This window comes from Physella acuta, unplaced genomic scaffold (assembly GCF_028476545.2).
Source record: "Physella acuta isolate Inbredline_101_S28 unplaced genomic scaffold, ASM2847654v3 ptg000090l, whole genome shotgun sequence".
NCBI lineage: Eukaryota > Metazoa > Mollusca > Gastropoda > Physidae > Physella > Physella acuta.
Window position 1 is genome coordinate 590944 of NW_026731610.1, and position 17980 is coordinate 608923.

The following is a 17980-nucleotide window of genomic DNA, read 5'->3' on the forward strand; positions in this document are numbered from 1 at the left end:
ATAGTATAATAATTTAAACTATTGTTTTCGATTGCAATGTATACTAATTTTTGTTCAGTTGCAAAAAAAATATTGTTGCTTCCCCTGTTTTTAATGAATTTTTAAATGGGAAATAACTAATACAAAGAAATATTCTATGTAAATCGATACAATTTTTAACAATTCAATATATTATATATTATTTATTACACAGTGTTGTATTAAGCATATTATATTTTTAACTATTAAGTTTGTTTATATGATCGTTTACTTTTACATTCTTGGTCGTATTCGTTGTCGTCTTAATTTTTTAATTCTAATTGTTATTGTGATTGTGATTTTGAATGTGATAAAGACATTTTATCAAACATTTAGAAAGTTTAGTGGAGATCTCTTCCGCTTTATAATTTATATTTTTATTTTTATTTTCGCCTAGTTACTTTTAGCGTCAGTTAGCTTAAAGCGTTATTAGCTTTTGTATTACTGTTTTCATCTAAGGCTTGTGAGGACTTCATTTATTTACAATAATATTTCTTTCTTTCTGACATAGACATATACATTCATTCCCAAACATATATATTATACTTAATTGCTGAGTTTTGTCTAATGATGTTATTTCTTTGTTTGTTGTCATTTTTCGTTTGTTTATATGTAGTAGATATCACTATTGCTTTATTTTTTAAATTGTATGTTTTCTTCAGACAAGTAATTTTTAGCGTCAGTTAGCTTATCACCTTGTTCGCATTTTTATTACTATTTTCTTCTTCAGCTTGTGCGGACTGACAATTATTTACACTAATATTTCTTTCTGAAATATACTTTTATTCCCAAGCATTTACATTATACTTAATACATAACGCCGCGGATTGATGATTTTTGTCTGGTGATGTTTTTCTAGTTTGTTTGCATTTTACTTTTTTTCCTGTTTGAACTGAATTCGCCACTTTAGTTTTAATGCCTTCAAAAATCGTAAAGAACCCAATGTCTTGTCTCTATTCCGTCCAGGGGTCTGTCGCAATAAATTTTCCTTCAGCTAATTTTATGTCGCAATGAAATCTAAAATGGAGAATTTTACACATGTCATGGATGTGTCTGGCAGTTATTGAATGTCTTTTTGTGTGTCGATAACGATGTAGAAAAAAGTTGCCACTCTGCCACTGAAAACTTGGGTTTCACGATAATGATGTAGGGGTTTTCATTCGTAGATTTTAAAACGTTTCAATCTGTGGCTGGCTCACAACATTCTGAGCGTCCATGAGTACATCCAGTGGCGTAGCGAGGTCGGTTGTCACCCGGTGCGGCACTTAATGGTGTCACCCCCCCCCCAGAGGCGCAGCGACCCTTCCCGTGGATAAATTTTCGATTTGCACCCCCCTCAAACTTTCGATTTGCACCCCCCCCTCCTCAAGCTTTTCTCTCTATATTTTGCTTTTTTGCGTTGGTGTCACCCCCCTAAATGGTGTGTGTCACCCGGTGCGGTCCGCACCCCCCGCACCCCCCGCCCCCTCGCTACGCCTCTGAGTATATCAACGTACATTTACGAGTTTCTTTTATACAGCTTTTATTTGCTGATTTGTTTCTCTTAAATGTTTAGCACATTTTTGATCGATCTAAAGGGCGACAAAATTTACGATAAGCAATTCTTTTTTTTTATATATTTTGTTTGACTTAATTAATTGTGACGGTAAAAGTGCTATGCCACTATCTTACTTTGCCTGTGACCCCCACCAGTTAACCGCATTCTTATCCACCCCCCGCCCCCTCAGCCACACTTTTTGTAAGTTATGTCAGCACGCAGATTGCTGTTCATGTGACGTATCGATCAATCAAATCATTGGCTTAACCAACACGTGGACACTTAACGTGATACATAAAGGGGAGGACAACCTTAATCGATTTTATTATCTTTTTACTGGCTTTCGCACGCACTGTGTAGGGCCAGTACAGTGTTTCTTCCAGACTTTTTTTCTCAGGGAAGGGAAGGGGGCGGGGCGGACACTGGTAAAATATGTTTTCTATATAAATAATATTTCGTCCTGGGGGGGTGGGGGGTGGTACACGTTTTTCCGGGGGGGGGGGGGGGTCCCCGTTACATAGCTTTTTTAGATGAAAATAAACGAAAATATCTTGTCTCTTTTTCAAGGGATCCAAAATTTAAGTTATTTGAACATTTTATAATTTAGTTTATATAACGCTATTTCACATAAAATTTGAGCTGGTCTTTTATGTAATGCTTTTCTTCACATTTTAGAGCAAATTAATTACTCAGAAATTTAAAACTTATCAAGAATGGACGGAATATATCCTAACAACATATTAATACTTATGTTGAATATAACAAATTAAACAATTATTTCGTTTGCATTGTATTTTTTTTTGTTTCTCTTAAGAAAACTTAGGTTATCAGTTGCTTTCCCTCTTTATATACATACACACACACACATATATATATATATATATATATATATATATATATATATATATATATATATATATATATATATATATATATATATGTGTGTGTGTGTGTGTGTGTGTGTGTGTCTGCGTGTGTGTGTGTGTACTTGAGTACCGTTACAGCTAGGTTGATGAAATTTCATATATAAGTATTTTATCAACATCGTCGATCCGTATCAACTTGTGAGCGTTTTCCGATAACCAGAAGTGGCCAGCCCCACAACGGTGTCCAACCCTGTGGCCAAGGTTCCATGTTTTCCATTACCAAAGTTCATACAAATGTCAGTGGCTATATAAAATGTAGGAAATGTATATTGTAACTTGGCTCGTCTGTCTCAAACAGGGTGTAACCCCTGATATAGAACTACTTTCTCCTCGAAATACTCAGACACTTCGTTGTTGTCCCTTGATTTCAAGGGATCCAAAATTCTAAGATATATCCGTGTACAAAAGATAACGGTGAGTGGTAACTTCTCAATTTGAAAAATTCAGCCGGTCAATTACCTAATGTTTTTAAATATTGTAGAGCAAATAAATTATTTCAAAATCCAAAATTTATCTAGAATTGACACAATATTACGAATTATCATGTTAATTACAGTATTAAATTTAAAAACTAAAACAATCATTTTAATTTATATTGTATAATTACTTTTTTGTCCGCAAAAATTGAAAAATGTTTGTTGCTTCCCCTAGTTATTCTGAATTTTGAAATGGGAAACAACTAATACACATGTAATATATGTAAATCGATTCCATTTTCAACAGTCAGCCATCAGTACGAGTTACAACCTCTGTATCATTATCAACCTCTGAATAAAAGATGAAGACGTCGATTTTGGTTTGAACTTTTGAAATCTTTTGTGCTGAGAAAAAAACAACAATGCTACTAGATAGTATTCAACAAATAACTCATAAATATACATAACTTCTACTTAGTTTGAACACTCTTTTTTAGCGGTAGGGAGCTAAATTGCTAACCCGAGAGTCTCGAGTTCGAATCCCGGTTCAAATAAGTGGAACGTCCTGAGTCGACCCAGCTCTGATAAGTACCTAACTCGTATAGGGAAACAAAGCTGACCACATTATCCCCTTTTATTCCACGGTCATTGAAACAGATGAAATGTACTTCATTTTACTTCTGTAAAGCTTTGCAACGGCAAATGATCATCACACTTGGCTAATAGCTTGGTTACTGCTTGCCGTTACTAGCTACTGCAACATTATAATACTTTGCTCTGTCCGTGACTTAGTTCACGTGACAGTTGAATCAGATACTTACTGATTACTATTTTACTTTACAATATTCCCGGTAGATAAGTGGCTCGGACCCTGCTACCTGTTAAATTCCATTATTTGACTGGTTTTTATCAGTATTACGGTATTATTATTTTGACCCTTGACATCAGGGCTCTTTACCTTTTTATCGTTGACGTCATCGTGTAAGATAGATTAGCGTCCGCATAATTAAATGTGATGTCTATCTCAATGTCTTGTTCATTGATCACTTTGATTTACTGAGTTTTAAATTCCGTGTTTCACACTGTTGTCAATCATTTAACTTTAACTGTTCTGTTACTAATGGTGTCTATATTAAATTAACCATTATAGCTTGACATTTTTTAATTAAAGCTAAACATGGCCGTGTCGGCCATGCTGGTCTAGCAGTTTCTGGGACAAAACAAAATAAAGTGGGAGTGATCACCTTTAAACTTTCTCGTATATTCTTAAGTAACAAAAAGGGTTCGGATGACAAAACCCTCGTCTTTTGAATGTTTTTTGCGAGTATGATATTGAATTATCAAATAGGATAATACAAGTTTTAAAATTATAAACTTTTTTTTTAAATCCGAAATACATAAGTATTATCTCGTAAATGGTACGAAAAATATAGGCATTTGTTAAACCGGAATTAAAGTAAGCACCAGTTACGCTTACTGGAAATCGTTCCAAAATTTAGAGAAAACTACATATTTGCTATAATACTTGTATATGAACTGTTCTCAAGTTACAATAACGGACAGGATTACAAAACTACGTTTTTTGTGCTCCGGGTGGTTGTAAAATGTCCAAGTTTGTCCAGATCTCGATTTAGATTTTTTTTATCGCTTGTAATACATCCTTTATACTGAGTATATGTTAAAGTACAGAGTTGTGAAACGGTACAAAATGTCAAAATTATATTAAATTAGTGAGCACAATTACATTAGTTTCTCTATACTCTGTGTACGAGAAGGTACAATACTATTTGTATTAGCACACACCTAGTTTATTGTTTATTATATGGAGAACGGAGGAGAATACTAGAATAATAAGCAAACAAGCTGGCTGGTAAACAGAAACGTTTTAAACAAAGCTAAAAAAAATTATGATATTAAATTTTGCTAATAAAATAATAGTTTGCAAACATCGAGTGCAACTACATGTCACATACTAACAACAACATATAATTTAGATTTAGACCTAGTCCAGGGTTCGGCAACCTTTTGAAGCGGAAGAGCCAAAAGTTACAATTTTCAAAATTTCCCTGGTTTTAAAGAGCCACTAACATTTTTTTTATTTCAAATATTTTATTTTTTATTAAGATTATTAGTATTTGTTCAAGGAGCTGGAGAGCCGCATCTTGATATCAAAAGAGCCGCATGCGGCTCGCGAGCCGCAGGTTGCCGACGCCTGATCTAGTCCCTTGATTTAAAGGGATCCAAAATTTAATATAAGACATATGTATAGGGCAGGGGTCGGCAACCTTTTGAGACGGAAGAGCCAAAAATCACAATTTACCAAATTTCCGAGTCACTAATATTTTGTATTTCAATAGTATGATATTTAATTAGGATTATATATATATATATATATATATATATATATATATATATATATATATATATATATATATATAATTTAAAATTTAAAATATGAAATAATTTTTATCCTTGCAAAAACAGACACATGTTACGCAGAAAAAAAATTAAAGTATTTTATCTAGCTCCGCTAGAATAATAAAATCAGTAACCAAATTATATAACTTTAATTATTGAATACTATTGACAATAGTTATCCTTGCATGCCTTTTGAAAATTTGTTTAAACCTGGCTCATTACTTGTTGTTTTCAGTTTCAAGCATGCCTCTAGATTTTTATTTGTTTCTTGGCTTTTTACTCATCTTTTATATTATATTCATGCAAGAAAACGCTTGCTTGCATGAATATGTTGACCCGAATGACAATATCTTCACCTCACTCTAGCATCCTGGAAGACTATTCCATGTGTCAAATATGAGTGCCTCAATCCGCAATTTTTATTTTAGATCTGTCCAGGCGTACAGCGAAACGTGCAAGTTTTTTTCTGGACCTCCAACTCATCCAACCTGCTCTTGAGATCTGTGAACTTACCGCTCCACAAATGTTTGGTTTTTTAAATCCATCTTGCCGTTAATCTTGTTTCTCTAAGTTCTAAACCTATATACTTGCCGTTAATCTTGTTTCTCTAAGTTTTAAACCTATGTACTTGCCGTTAATCTTGTTTCTCTAAGTTCTAAACCTATATACTTGCCGTTAATCTTGTTTCTCTAAGTTCTAAACCTGTATACTTGCCGTTAATCTTGTTTCTCTAAGTTCTAAACCTCCTAAAAAAAGGTGTTAATCTTGCTTCTCTGATATCTTACCCTACACACATAATTAACTCATTGCAAATGTGTAACAATTATTTAACTTTTTTTAAACATGCAGATTAACATAGAGTAATTTCTTTTTGATATTCACCATGAAGTTGAATGTTTCAATTTGGGATAGACAAGTTAATATGAAGTACATAGAAATAGTAAACAGGGCGTAACTAAATATTCTAATAGAATAGCGAATGTTTATTGTTCATGTTTATTATTTTATCATTCATTACCGAGTGTTGCAGAACAATATTTTTATGAGTTTTGAAAATAAAATAAAATAATTAATATTTTTGCATGGAGCAGAAGAGCCGCATTTCGACATCAAATGAGCCGCATGCGGCTCGCGAGCCGTTGCTTTCCAACCCCAGCTCTAGATCTGTCCTGTCAATTTGTCCCTTGACTTTAAAGGATCCAAAATTTTAAAATTTGGAAAAAGGAATCTCAGTATGAAGTCAGCGGTGGTTTCATTCCTTCAAAAAATTCATTAGGTCATTGAGCTAAAGCTTTCTCGCATGTTTTAAAGCAAATTAATTTTTCAAAATTAAAAACAAAAATATTAAGATTAGACTTTATCCTTCATTAAGTCATATTAATACTTGTGTCTAGTATATAAATTTAATATATTGTTTTCGATTGAACTGTATACTATTTTTTTTCTGTAGCGAAAAAAAAGAAGTATTGTTGCTTCCCCTGTTACCAATGAATGTTTAAGTAAATAGGAATCAACTAAACCAATGAAATATTCTACGTAAATCGATACAATTTTTAAGAATGCAATATATTATATATTTTTTTATTACACAGTGTTGTATTGAGCATATCATATTTATAACTATCGAGTTTGTTTATATGAACGTTTACTTTTATATTCTTTGTCGTCTTCGTTATCGTCTTCATGTTTTTAATTGTATTTGTAATTGTATGTGTAATTGCAAGTGTAATTGTAATTGTAGTTGTAATAGCGATTGTGATTTTGATTTTGATTGTGATAAAGACATTTCATCAAAAAAAAAATTGTTATTAACATAAACCCGGGTATACTTCTAGCTGTTATATAGCAATATAAAGAAAGTTTAGTGGAGATTATTTCCGCTTTATATTTTTTTTTTCGCCTGAACCTCGTAACTTTTAGCATTAGTTAGCTAATCGCGTTATTTGCTTTGGTATTACGATTTTCATCAGCGGATTGCGAGGATTTCATTTATTTACAATAATATTTCTTTCTGACATAAGCCTATGCATTCATTCCCAAACATATATATTATACTTAATTGCTGAGTTTTGTCTGATGATGTTATTTCTTTGTTTGTTGTCATTTTTTGTTTGTTTATAAGTAGCGGAGATCAATATTGCCTTATTTTTTTTTAAAATTGTATGTTTGCTTCAGGCAAGTAATTCTTAGCGTCAGTTAGCTTATCACCTTGTTTGCTTTTTATTACTATTTTCTTCTTGAGCTTGTGAGGACCGACACTTATTTACAATAATTTCTGACATATACTTTTTTCCCAAATTACTTACATTAAACTTAATACATGACGCTGCGAATTGCTGATTTTTGCCTCGTGATGTTTTTCCTTGTTTGTTTGCATTTTACTTTTTTTTTTCCTGTTTGAACTGAAATCGCCACTTTAGTTTTGATGCCGTCCAAAATCGTCAAGAACCCAATGTCTTGTCTCTATTCCTTCCAGGGGACTGTCGCAATAAATTTTCCTTCAGCTAATTTTATGTCGCCATGAAATCTAAAATGGAGAATTTTACACATGACATGGATGTGTCTGGCAGTTATTGAATGTCTTTTTGTGTGTCGATAAAGATGTAGAAAAAAAGTTGCGACTCAAGCACTTTGATCTTGTCTCTTGATTTCAAGGGATCCAAAATTTAAATTTACATTGTTGATTAGTTGACCTCAAGGTGTGATTGCATTTTCCCATTTTAAATATTAAGCCGATCATCAAGCTAATAGGTTTCTAAATATTTTAGAGATGAAACATTTTTCAGAAATCCAGAAATTACCAAGAATAGACATAATATTACCTAACAAAATATTATTTGTTATGTTGAACTTAATAAATAAAACAAATATTTTTGTTTAATTGTATTTTTTCTTCTGTTATTATGCAAAAATTTCAGGATGTTTGGTTGCTTCCCCTGGTTTTTATAAATGTTTGCATGGGAAACAACTATCAAAAAGAAATATTCACTTGTGTGTGTTTCTTTTATGGGATAAATAGTTCGTAAGCTGATTTTAAGCCGCCATGAAATCTAAACTGTAGAATTTAAAGTTTGCCATGGATATGTCTACCAGTTAGGGCACATTATTCCTCTATCTTACAATAACAAGATAGCCACATTGTCTTCTTGTTTGTTGATAACGATATAAATAAAGTATGGTCTCTCGTCAACTGCGATCTTGCGTTTTACGATAATGATGTAAGAAATTTCATCCATAGATTTTAAGACGTTTCGATCTGTGGCCGGCTTATAAAGTTCTGAGAGAGCACTCTATAAGCTCCATGAGTATATCAACGTACATCTGAGATTGTTTTGTTTTTTTCTTAGAGTTTTTATTTTCTGTTACGTTAATCAAACTTCGCGTAATTGTTTTTCGTATTTTTTTTTTTACTTAATCATCACTAACAGTAAAAGTGTCAAACCGCCATCTTGCCTTTATCTACTACCCCACCAGTTGGTCATCTAACTTAGGCCCAGTCAAATCATTGGCTTGACCAACACGTGTCCACCTAAAGCACTGTCCATTCAGGATAGAAGGACCAGCCACATGCTAGACAAAGTGTAGGCGTAGCTTAAGGTTGGGGGGGGGGGGGGGAATGGACCTAAATCGCCTTTAATCTCTTCTTATTGGCTATCGTCTGCCGGCTGTAAACCCTTGCAAGACAAATGGTCATCACACTTGGCTAATAGCTTTGTTACTGCTTGCCGTTACTAGCTACTACAACATTATAATACTTTGCTCTGTCCGTGACTTAGTTCACATGACAGTTGAATCAGATACTTACTGATTACTATTTTACTTTACAATATTCCCGGTAGAGAAGTGGCTTGGTCCCTCCTACCGGGGGAATTTCATTATTTGACAATTTTGTTTACAGATGTTGTTTTTTTTTAATACTGTATTATTATGTTTTCTTAATATGAGGGCTTTTTACCTTTATACCGTTAACATAATCGCTTGCAAAAAGGTTAGCATCCCCATAAACAAACGTGATGTCTATCTCAATGTCTTGTTCATTGATCACTTTGTTTTAATGAGTTTTAAATGCCGTGCTTCATGTTGTTGTCAGTCGTCTGCCACGTACGGAGTTTTGACACGGTATCTCTTCCGGGTGGGAACCCCACAACCCCCTCCCCTTCCCTAGAAGAAAGTCTTTTTGCCAAATATAAAAAAATGGAATTTATACCGAAAACATATACTTTTACCAGTGTCCACCCTCCTCCACCCTAAACAAATGTTGTCCGCCCCCACCCCCCCCCCCTCCTACCCCAAAAATATCAAATTCCTCCCCGAGGAAAAAAAAGTCTGGCAGAAACACTGGTACACAGTTTACTTCAACGGTTCTGTTACTAATGATGTCTATATTAAATTGTTCATTAGAGCTTGACATTTTTTAATTAAAGCTAAACTTGGCAGTGTCGGCCATGCTTGTCTAGCAGTTTCTGGGGCAAAACAAAATAAAGAGGGAGTGATCTACTTTAAACATTCTCGTATATTCATAAATAACAATAATGGTTTGGATTGCACTTAAAGATGTTAGCGACAAATCATTCGTTTTTAAGCTTAATGCGAGTATAAAATGAAATTATCAAATATGATAATAAAAGTTTCAAATTACGAAGGTTTTTTTAAGAAATCAGAAATACATAAGTATAATTTCGTCAACCAAACTTAAACAGTACGCAAGATATAGGTTTTTGATCAACGGGAAGTGAATTAAGTATCTGTTCTGCTTACCAGAAATAGTTCGTTTTTTTTTTTTTTTTATATTCAAGATTATAATTCATCCTTTACATTCCGTATACGTTCAAGTAGTGCGGTGTAAAACAGCGCAAGCTGTCAAAATTTCATTAAAATTGTGTGCACAATTACAATACTTTCTCTTTACTCTGTATACGAGAAGGTAAAAAAGGATCTTGCATTACCAAGGAGAGTACTAGAATAGCTTTAAATAAGTGGCAAACAAAGTTGGTCGTTGAACAATATATAAGAAACGTTAGAAACAAGTCTAAAACAAATCATGGTATTAATTATTGTTTTTAATTACTTTCTTTGTTTTCAAACTTCCAGTACAGCTGCATGTCACCTAAACACAAGAACCGATGGTTTACACTTTTATTTTGTCCCTTGTTTTTAAGGGATCCAAAATTAATACGAAAATAATCAATCTCTAAAGTATGGTCGAATGGTGGTTTTTACATATTAAGCAGGTAAGAAAGTCTTTGTGCTAATGCTTTTCAACACAATTTAGAGTGAAAAAACATTTCTAAAATCCAATCATTTTCAGCAATAAACCAAAGAAAAACATATCAAAACTTTCAACCTGTGTTGATTGGAGTAATTATATCGATAATTTTTGTTTACATTTTATCATTTTTTTTCTTTGTTTAGAAACAACATAAGATATTGATTGTTTCCCCTTGTTTTTGTGAAAGTTTAAATGGGAAGCAACTAATACAAATGAATAACTGATACAAAACGAATATATTTTTCAACTATACAATATATTTAAGATTTAATGTCATTATTTATTATATTTATAACTCGCGAGTTTGTTTATTTACAAATTCACGTGCCAATTAGAGAAAGAAACTCAAAGATCTTATGTACTGGTAAGTGCGTTGATTTTAAAATAACAATCTAATTTTCTACATACATGTAATGTTTCGTATACACCATTTCCTTTGATAGCATGACGATTCATGCGAAACTGATGGACATCCAGATGTATCAATTTATTCACACTGCGATGTATTTTACTAAAGCTTCTTAAATATTAAAAATAGGTAAGTGCAAAAAGTGGGGAAAAAAGGAAATTTGATTTCCGAGCTTCAATAATGTTTTTTTTTCTTGAATTTCTCAAAGCAATGTCTACGAAACAAAGAAGCTTGATAACCGAAGAAATAGAAGAAATAGATCTCTTATTTAGTTTCCCTAATTTTCTTCTTTGGCCAACTAGTTGTTGTTCATCAAACTTAAAGAAGACATTTTGTTTTTATAATTTTACGAATGGTCTAATTTGCTTTTCGGTAACAGTGCGTTTCTTTTTTCCTAGACGTTGTTTTTGTCAACTCATTTCTGTCCATTGATACGTGATACACAATTGTATAGCTTCAGGTTTTGTTATTAAAAACATTTCTCGTGTTAATGCGATCTTAACATTTAAGACCTATTTATTTCATGTGACTTTTTCTATCCCGGGCCCTACAGAGACACATATTTAGCAGAAACCGGAATGCTTGAACGTTTCTCTCTAAGTATTGTAAACTAAAGACGTTACTTTTTAACCAACTACGAATAAATTAGTACATTGACGGATCGAAAGTCATGACATCTCTAACATTGCACAAATAGCCACCTGAGATTAGCGATATGATCCTATTGTATGTTTTCTCGCTTATTCAGAGTTAGTCTACACCTACCCCGGCACTAGTTCCCATCTTTCCTAGCCATTAATTTTGTTTCTCTAAGTTCTAAACCTATATACTTGCCGTTAATTTTGTTTCTCTAAGTTCTAAACCTATATACTTGCCGTTAATCTTGTTTCTCTAAGTTCTAAACCTATATACTTGCCGTTAGTTTTGTTTCTCTAAGTTCTAAACCTATATACTTGCCGTTAATTTTGTTTCTCTGATATCTTACCCTACCAGAGGCGTAGCGAGGGGGGTGTACATATGTCCCCGGGCGCCGACCTTAGGGGGGGGGGTGTGCAAATCGAAAGTTTGAGGGGGGTGCAAATGAAAAGTTCGAGGGGGGGGGGCGCAAATCGAAAGTTGGTCCCCGGGCGCCGGGATGGGGTCGCTACGCCTCTGTACCCTACACACATAATTAACTCATTGCAAATGTTTAATAATCGTTTAACTTTTTTAAACATGAAGGTTAACATAGAGTAATTTATTTGTGATATTAACCATGTAGTGGAATGTTTCAATTTGGGATAGACAAGTTAATAGGAATTACATTGAAATAGTAAATAGGGCAAAACTAAATATTCTAATAGAATAGCGAATGTTTATTATTTATGTTTCTTATTTTATCGTTCAATACCGAGTGTTGCAGAGCAATATTGTTATGAGTTTTGAAAATAAAATAATTAATATTGGTGCATGGAGCTGAAGAGCCGCATCTCGGCTCACGAGCCATAGTTTGCCGACCCCTGCTCTTGGTCCGTCCTGTCAATTTGTCCCTTAATATAAAGGGATCCAAAATTTGAAAGATTTCAATCATAGTGTCAGACATTAGTCAAGTGGTGGTTTCATTTCTTAAAAAAATATTAAGAGGTCATTTAGCTAAAGCTATAGTGCACGTATTAAAGCAAATTAATTTTTCAAAATATAAAAAAAATATAAAAAATGGACTTTTACTTTCATTTAAATATATTATTTCTTGTGTTTAGTTTAAAAATTAAAACTATTGTTTTCGATTGCACCGTATATTAATTTTTGTTCTGTTGCAAAAGAAAGAATTATTGTTGTTTCCCCTGTTTTTTAATGCACTTTATAAATGGGAAACAACTAACACAAATACATATTCTATGTAAATCGATACAATTTTTAATAATTCACTATATTCTATATTATTTATTACACAGTGTTGTATTAAGCATATTATATTTATAACTGTCGAGTTTGTTTATATGAACGTTTACTTTTTACATTCTTGGCCGTCTCTGTTGTCGTCTTCATGTTTATAATTTTAATTGTAATTGTCATTGTGATTTTGATTGTGATTTTGATTGTGACAAAGACATTTCATCAAACATTTTTTTTATTTACATAAACCCTGGTATGCTGTTAGCTGTTATATAGCAATATAAAGAAAGTTTAGTGGATATAATTTCTTCTTTATATTTTTATTTTTATTTTCGCCTGAACCTCGTAACTTTTAGCGTCAGTTAGCTTATTGCGTTATTAGCTTTTGTATTACGATTTTCATCAACGGCCTGTGAGGACTTCATTAATTTACAATAATATTTCTTTCTGACATAGACATATACATTCATTCCCAAACATATATATTATACTTAATTGCTGAGTTTTGTCTGATGATGTTATTTCTTTGTTTGTTGTCATTTTTGTTTTGTTTATACGTAGATGAGATCACTACTGCTTTATGTTTTTAATTCTATGTTTGCTTCAGACAAGTAATTCTTAGCGTCAGTTAGCTTATCACCTTGTTCGCAATGTTAATACTATTTTCTTCTTCAGCTTGTGAGAGCTGACAATTATTTACCATAATATTTCTTTCTGTTATATACTTTTATTCCCTATCATTTACATTATACTTAATACATGACTCCGCATATCGCTGATTTTTGAGTGGTGATGTTTTTCCTAGTTTGTTTGCATCGTCAAGAGCCCCTCTATTTTTGTCAACTATGTCATGTTGTCTCTATTCAGTTCAGGGATGTGCCGCTATGTATTTCCTGTCATTTTATTTTACGCCGCTATGAAATTTAAAATGAAGAATTCTACACATGTCATAGATGTGTCTAGCAGTTAGGGCACACTATTCCTCTATCCTACAGTAACAAGATAGCCACAATGTCTTCCTTTCTGTCGACAACTATGTGGATAAAGTGTGGCGGGTCTGCTACTCAGTTCTTTGGTTTCAGGACCATGGTGTAAGGGTTTCATTTGTAGATTTTAGAAACGTTTCGATCTGTGGCGGGCTCACGAAGTTCTTAGAGTGCGTCCTTTAACAGCTCAATGAGTATATCAAAGTACATCTACGAGTTCTTTGTATACAGTTGATATTTGCTGATGTTTTATTTCAATGTTTAGCAATCTTTGCGTTTTTTTTTGGTTCTCGGTTGTTCTTAGGGCGACACCAGCTGCTATGAGCAATTATTTTTTTTTTTTTTTTTTTTTTTAATTGATTATCTGTGACGGTAAAAAGTTATACCGCCATCTTGCATTTGTCTACGACCCTTCCAGTTACCCGCATTCTCATCTCCCCCTCCCCCCGTCACCCACACTTTTGCTAAGCTATGTCAGTGCACAAGTTGCTGGTCATGTGACATAGCGGCCAATTATATGATTGGCTTGACCAATTCGTGTATACATAACGCACTGTCTAAGACTTAAATAAATCATGGTATTAAAAATGCTGATAAAATTATTGTTGGCAAACTGATAAGTGCAGCTACTTGTCGCATATGAACAACAACAGCTAATTTTCATTTTCATCTTGTCCCTTGTTTTCAAGGGATCCAAAATTTAATAATAGTTGTATTTCGTATGATCATGTAAATCAATAGTGGTGGTTTCCCATCTGGAAAAATGCAGTCGGTCATTGAGCTAATGCTTTTCAACATATTTTAGAGTAACTTAATTATTCAGAAATCCAAAACTTATCAATAATGAACAAAACTATAGGTGAGAAATTAATTATAACTACGTTGTATATAATAATTAAAACAATCATTTTAGTGTCTATTGTATTATTACTTTTGAACTCACAAACCTATTTTAAAATGTTTGTTGTTTCCCCTTGTAACTTTACATTTTTATATGGGAAACAACTAAGATAACGAAATATTATTTTGTTTCTATTCTGTTCAGGGATGTGCTACGATGTATTTTCGTCAACTAATTTTAAGCCGCTATGAAATCTAAAATGGATAATTCTACACTTGTCATGGAGCCGCATGCGGCTCTTTGTATGTCAATGTGCGGCTCTCGATTTTCATGCACAAAAATTAATATTAATAGTATTTCATTTCCAAAACTCATAAACAAGTATAATGTAAAAAAGCAACTTTAACTTAAATAGAATAAACACATTAAGCAGAGAAGATTGAGAATAGATAAAATAGAAAGTATACGGACAGCTGACAGCCGCTTGGGTAACAGGCCCAGCCCCACACCCGTGCTGTGTACAGCCCCGTGGCAACAATTCCATGCTTGTCACTGCCCGAGTGCCGACTTTTTCGAATATTGTTAAATGGGGAATGTTATTCTATTCAGAATGCATTCCTCTACCTATCAGTATGCATTGATTTGACCTGAATGACGAAGTATTTTAGTTATTAGTTTCATACAGTTGAGCCAGGTAATGGACTCTGGGTTCGTGTAGGGTGGAAGATAAGCCCAGTGAGAACCGATGGACAGAAAATACCGATATACGATAATCAAACCAATATCCAAGCCAGTTAGTCGAAGTTTGCCGTATTGAGGGCTGTCTGGCTATGGGAGACACCTCCTGGGCCAGTGGTGTCCGTAACTGGCTTCTAAAGTCGATTGGGATAGTCATATATTTATATTATTTGATTACTAAATTTATCATAGCAGAGCTAGCTAAAACTGAGAAACATATGCATGTAGCCTATTTATATGCACCAATATTAGTTCGTAATTAACGCTATTCATTTCAAATCATAGATCAAATTCATTTACCTAATCCTTATCAACTATCATAATATTAAAAAAAATGTAAGTGATTCTTTAAAAACTAGGAAATTTTGTAAATTGTAGCTTTTGGCTCTTTTGTCTCAAAAGGTTGTCGACCTCATGTCTAGCTTTAAGAGCACATTATTCCTCTATCCTACAGTAACAAGATAGCCTCATCGTTTTCTTGTTTGCCGATAATGATGTGGATAAGGTATGGCGTCTATGCCACTGAGTGCTTGGGTTTCACGATACTGATGTTGGAGTTTTCATTCGTAGATTTTAAAACGTTTCGGTTTGTGGCCAGATTACAGTTCTAAGACAGCGTTCTCTAACAGCTCCATGAGTATACATACGTACAACTTTGAGTTCCTTTTGTTTAGTTGTTATTTGCTGATATGTTTCACTTCAATGTTTAGCAATCTTTGCCCCATTGTTTTTGTTCCCAGTCGTTCTGGGGGCGACAAAAGCTAATATAAGCAATTAATTTTAATATATTTCATTTGACTTAGTCATGTGTGGCTGTAAAAGTGTCATGCCGCCATCTTACCTTGCTTTACTTCCACCAGTTACCCGCATTCCTATAGCCCCACCCCATCACACTCACTTTTTGTATGTCATTTCAGCACTCCGATCGTTGGTCATCTGACATATCGGCCAATCAAATTATTAGCTTGACCAACACGTGGACACCTAACGCACTGTACAGTCAGGATGGAGGGACTAGCCACGTGATTCACATAGTACTGGTGTATATTAAGGGGAAGGAAAACCTAAAGATGGTGCGATATTTCTCTATATATTGTATATAAAAATACAAGTAGGGGAGGGGAGGCGGGGGGGTGGGGAGGGGAGGCGGGGGGTGGGGGGGGGGAAGGGGAGGCGGGGGGGGGGAGGGGGGGAGGGGGGGGCATATGTTGGGGCGCCAAAATGGTTTGGAAAAATAAATTGATAGGTTGAGGGGGGTTCAAATCGAAAGTTTGAGTGGGGGGGGGGGTGCACATCAAAAGTTTGAGGGGGGGGGGGGGGTTCAAATCGAAAACTTTGTCCCCGGGCGCCGGGAAGGGTCGCTATGCCTCTGAGTGACAGACGTGATGTTTTTTGATGGATGACCCCCGAAACCCACAGTTATCCAACGGATGACGGGTATTCTAGTGTCACCTAAACACAAGAGTGGATGATTTTGGATGATTTATATTTTGATATTGTCCCTTGATTTCAAGGGATCCAAAATTATTAAATTTTTTATACATTAATGAGAGAGTAATGTACAATCGAAGATTTTCCAGTTTCAGCAAAAAAGCAAGTCTTTGGGCTATTGCTTTTAATTACATTTAGATAAAATAAAATATTATGAGAAATCCAAGTATTTTTAAAAATAGACAAAATATACCCTATAGTATCGTTAATGTCTTTCTATATTATTGTAAACAAAACAATCCTTTATGTTTACATTGTATTTTTATTGTCTTATTTTTTTGCAAACAAATACATGTTAGTTATTTCCCTTATTTTAAAATGACATTATAATGGGAAGCAACTAATAAAAATATATATAGCGCTAATCGAATCATTTAAATGGAATCTTAAATGGATTATACTGAATGTCATGTATTAAAATTAAAACCGTTTTTTTTTCTAAATCATATTTATAACTAGGGACTTTGTGTATTTACAAACTATGAATTAAATTTAGAGAATGAAACTCAAAAATCTTTTGTACTGGTAAGTGCGTTGATTTTAATATTACAAACTAATTTTAAGCATACATGTAGTATATTTCTTTTCATAGTATGACGTTTCATGCACAAGAGATGAAAATATATACAAATGTATTCACCCCAGTGGCTAGCAAGGTCGGGTGTCTACCGGTGCGGCACTTGATGGTGTCACCCCCCCCCTCCCCGTAACAAAAAAATTATATATATATATATATTAGTTTTCAAAAAACTTTTGAGAATTTGAATGAATAATGACTTGTTAATTGGCAATTATGTGGAGTGCTTAGGGCCTAAATATGAACAGTTTGGGTAATATTCCGAAGGGAATTTTTTTTTCTTACCCTCCATGGTGAGTCTACGACCTCACATAATGTCAAGGTGGGGGTAGGGGGTTGGGCATTTTTTTTTCGTAAAATAGCTCATATAAGGCGCCGGTCAGTCGAGGTAGGTTTTGACTTTGCGGCCAACCGGCACCGACCACCGTGTTCTATTGCCCCAAGGCAGGTACCTGCCAAATTTGAAGCGCCTGCGGCGC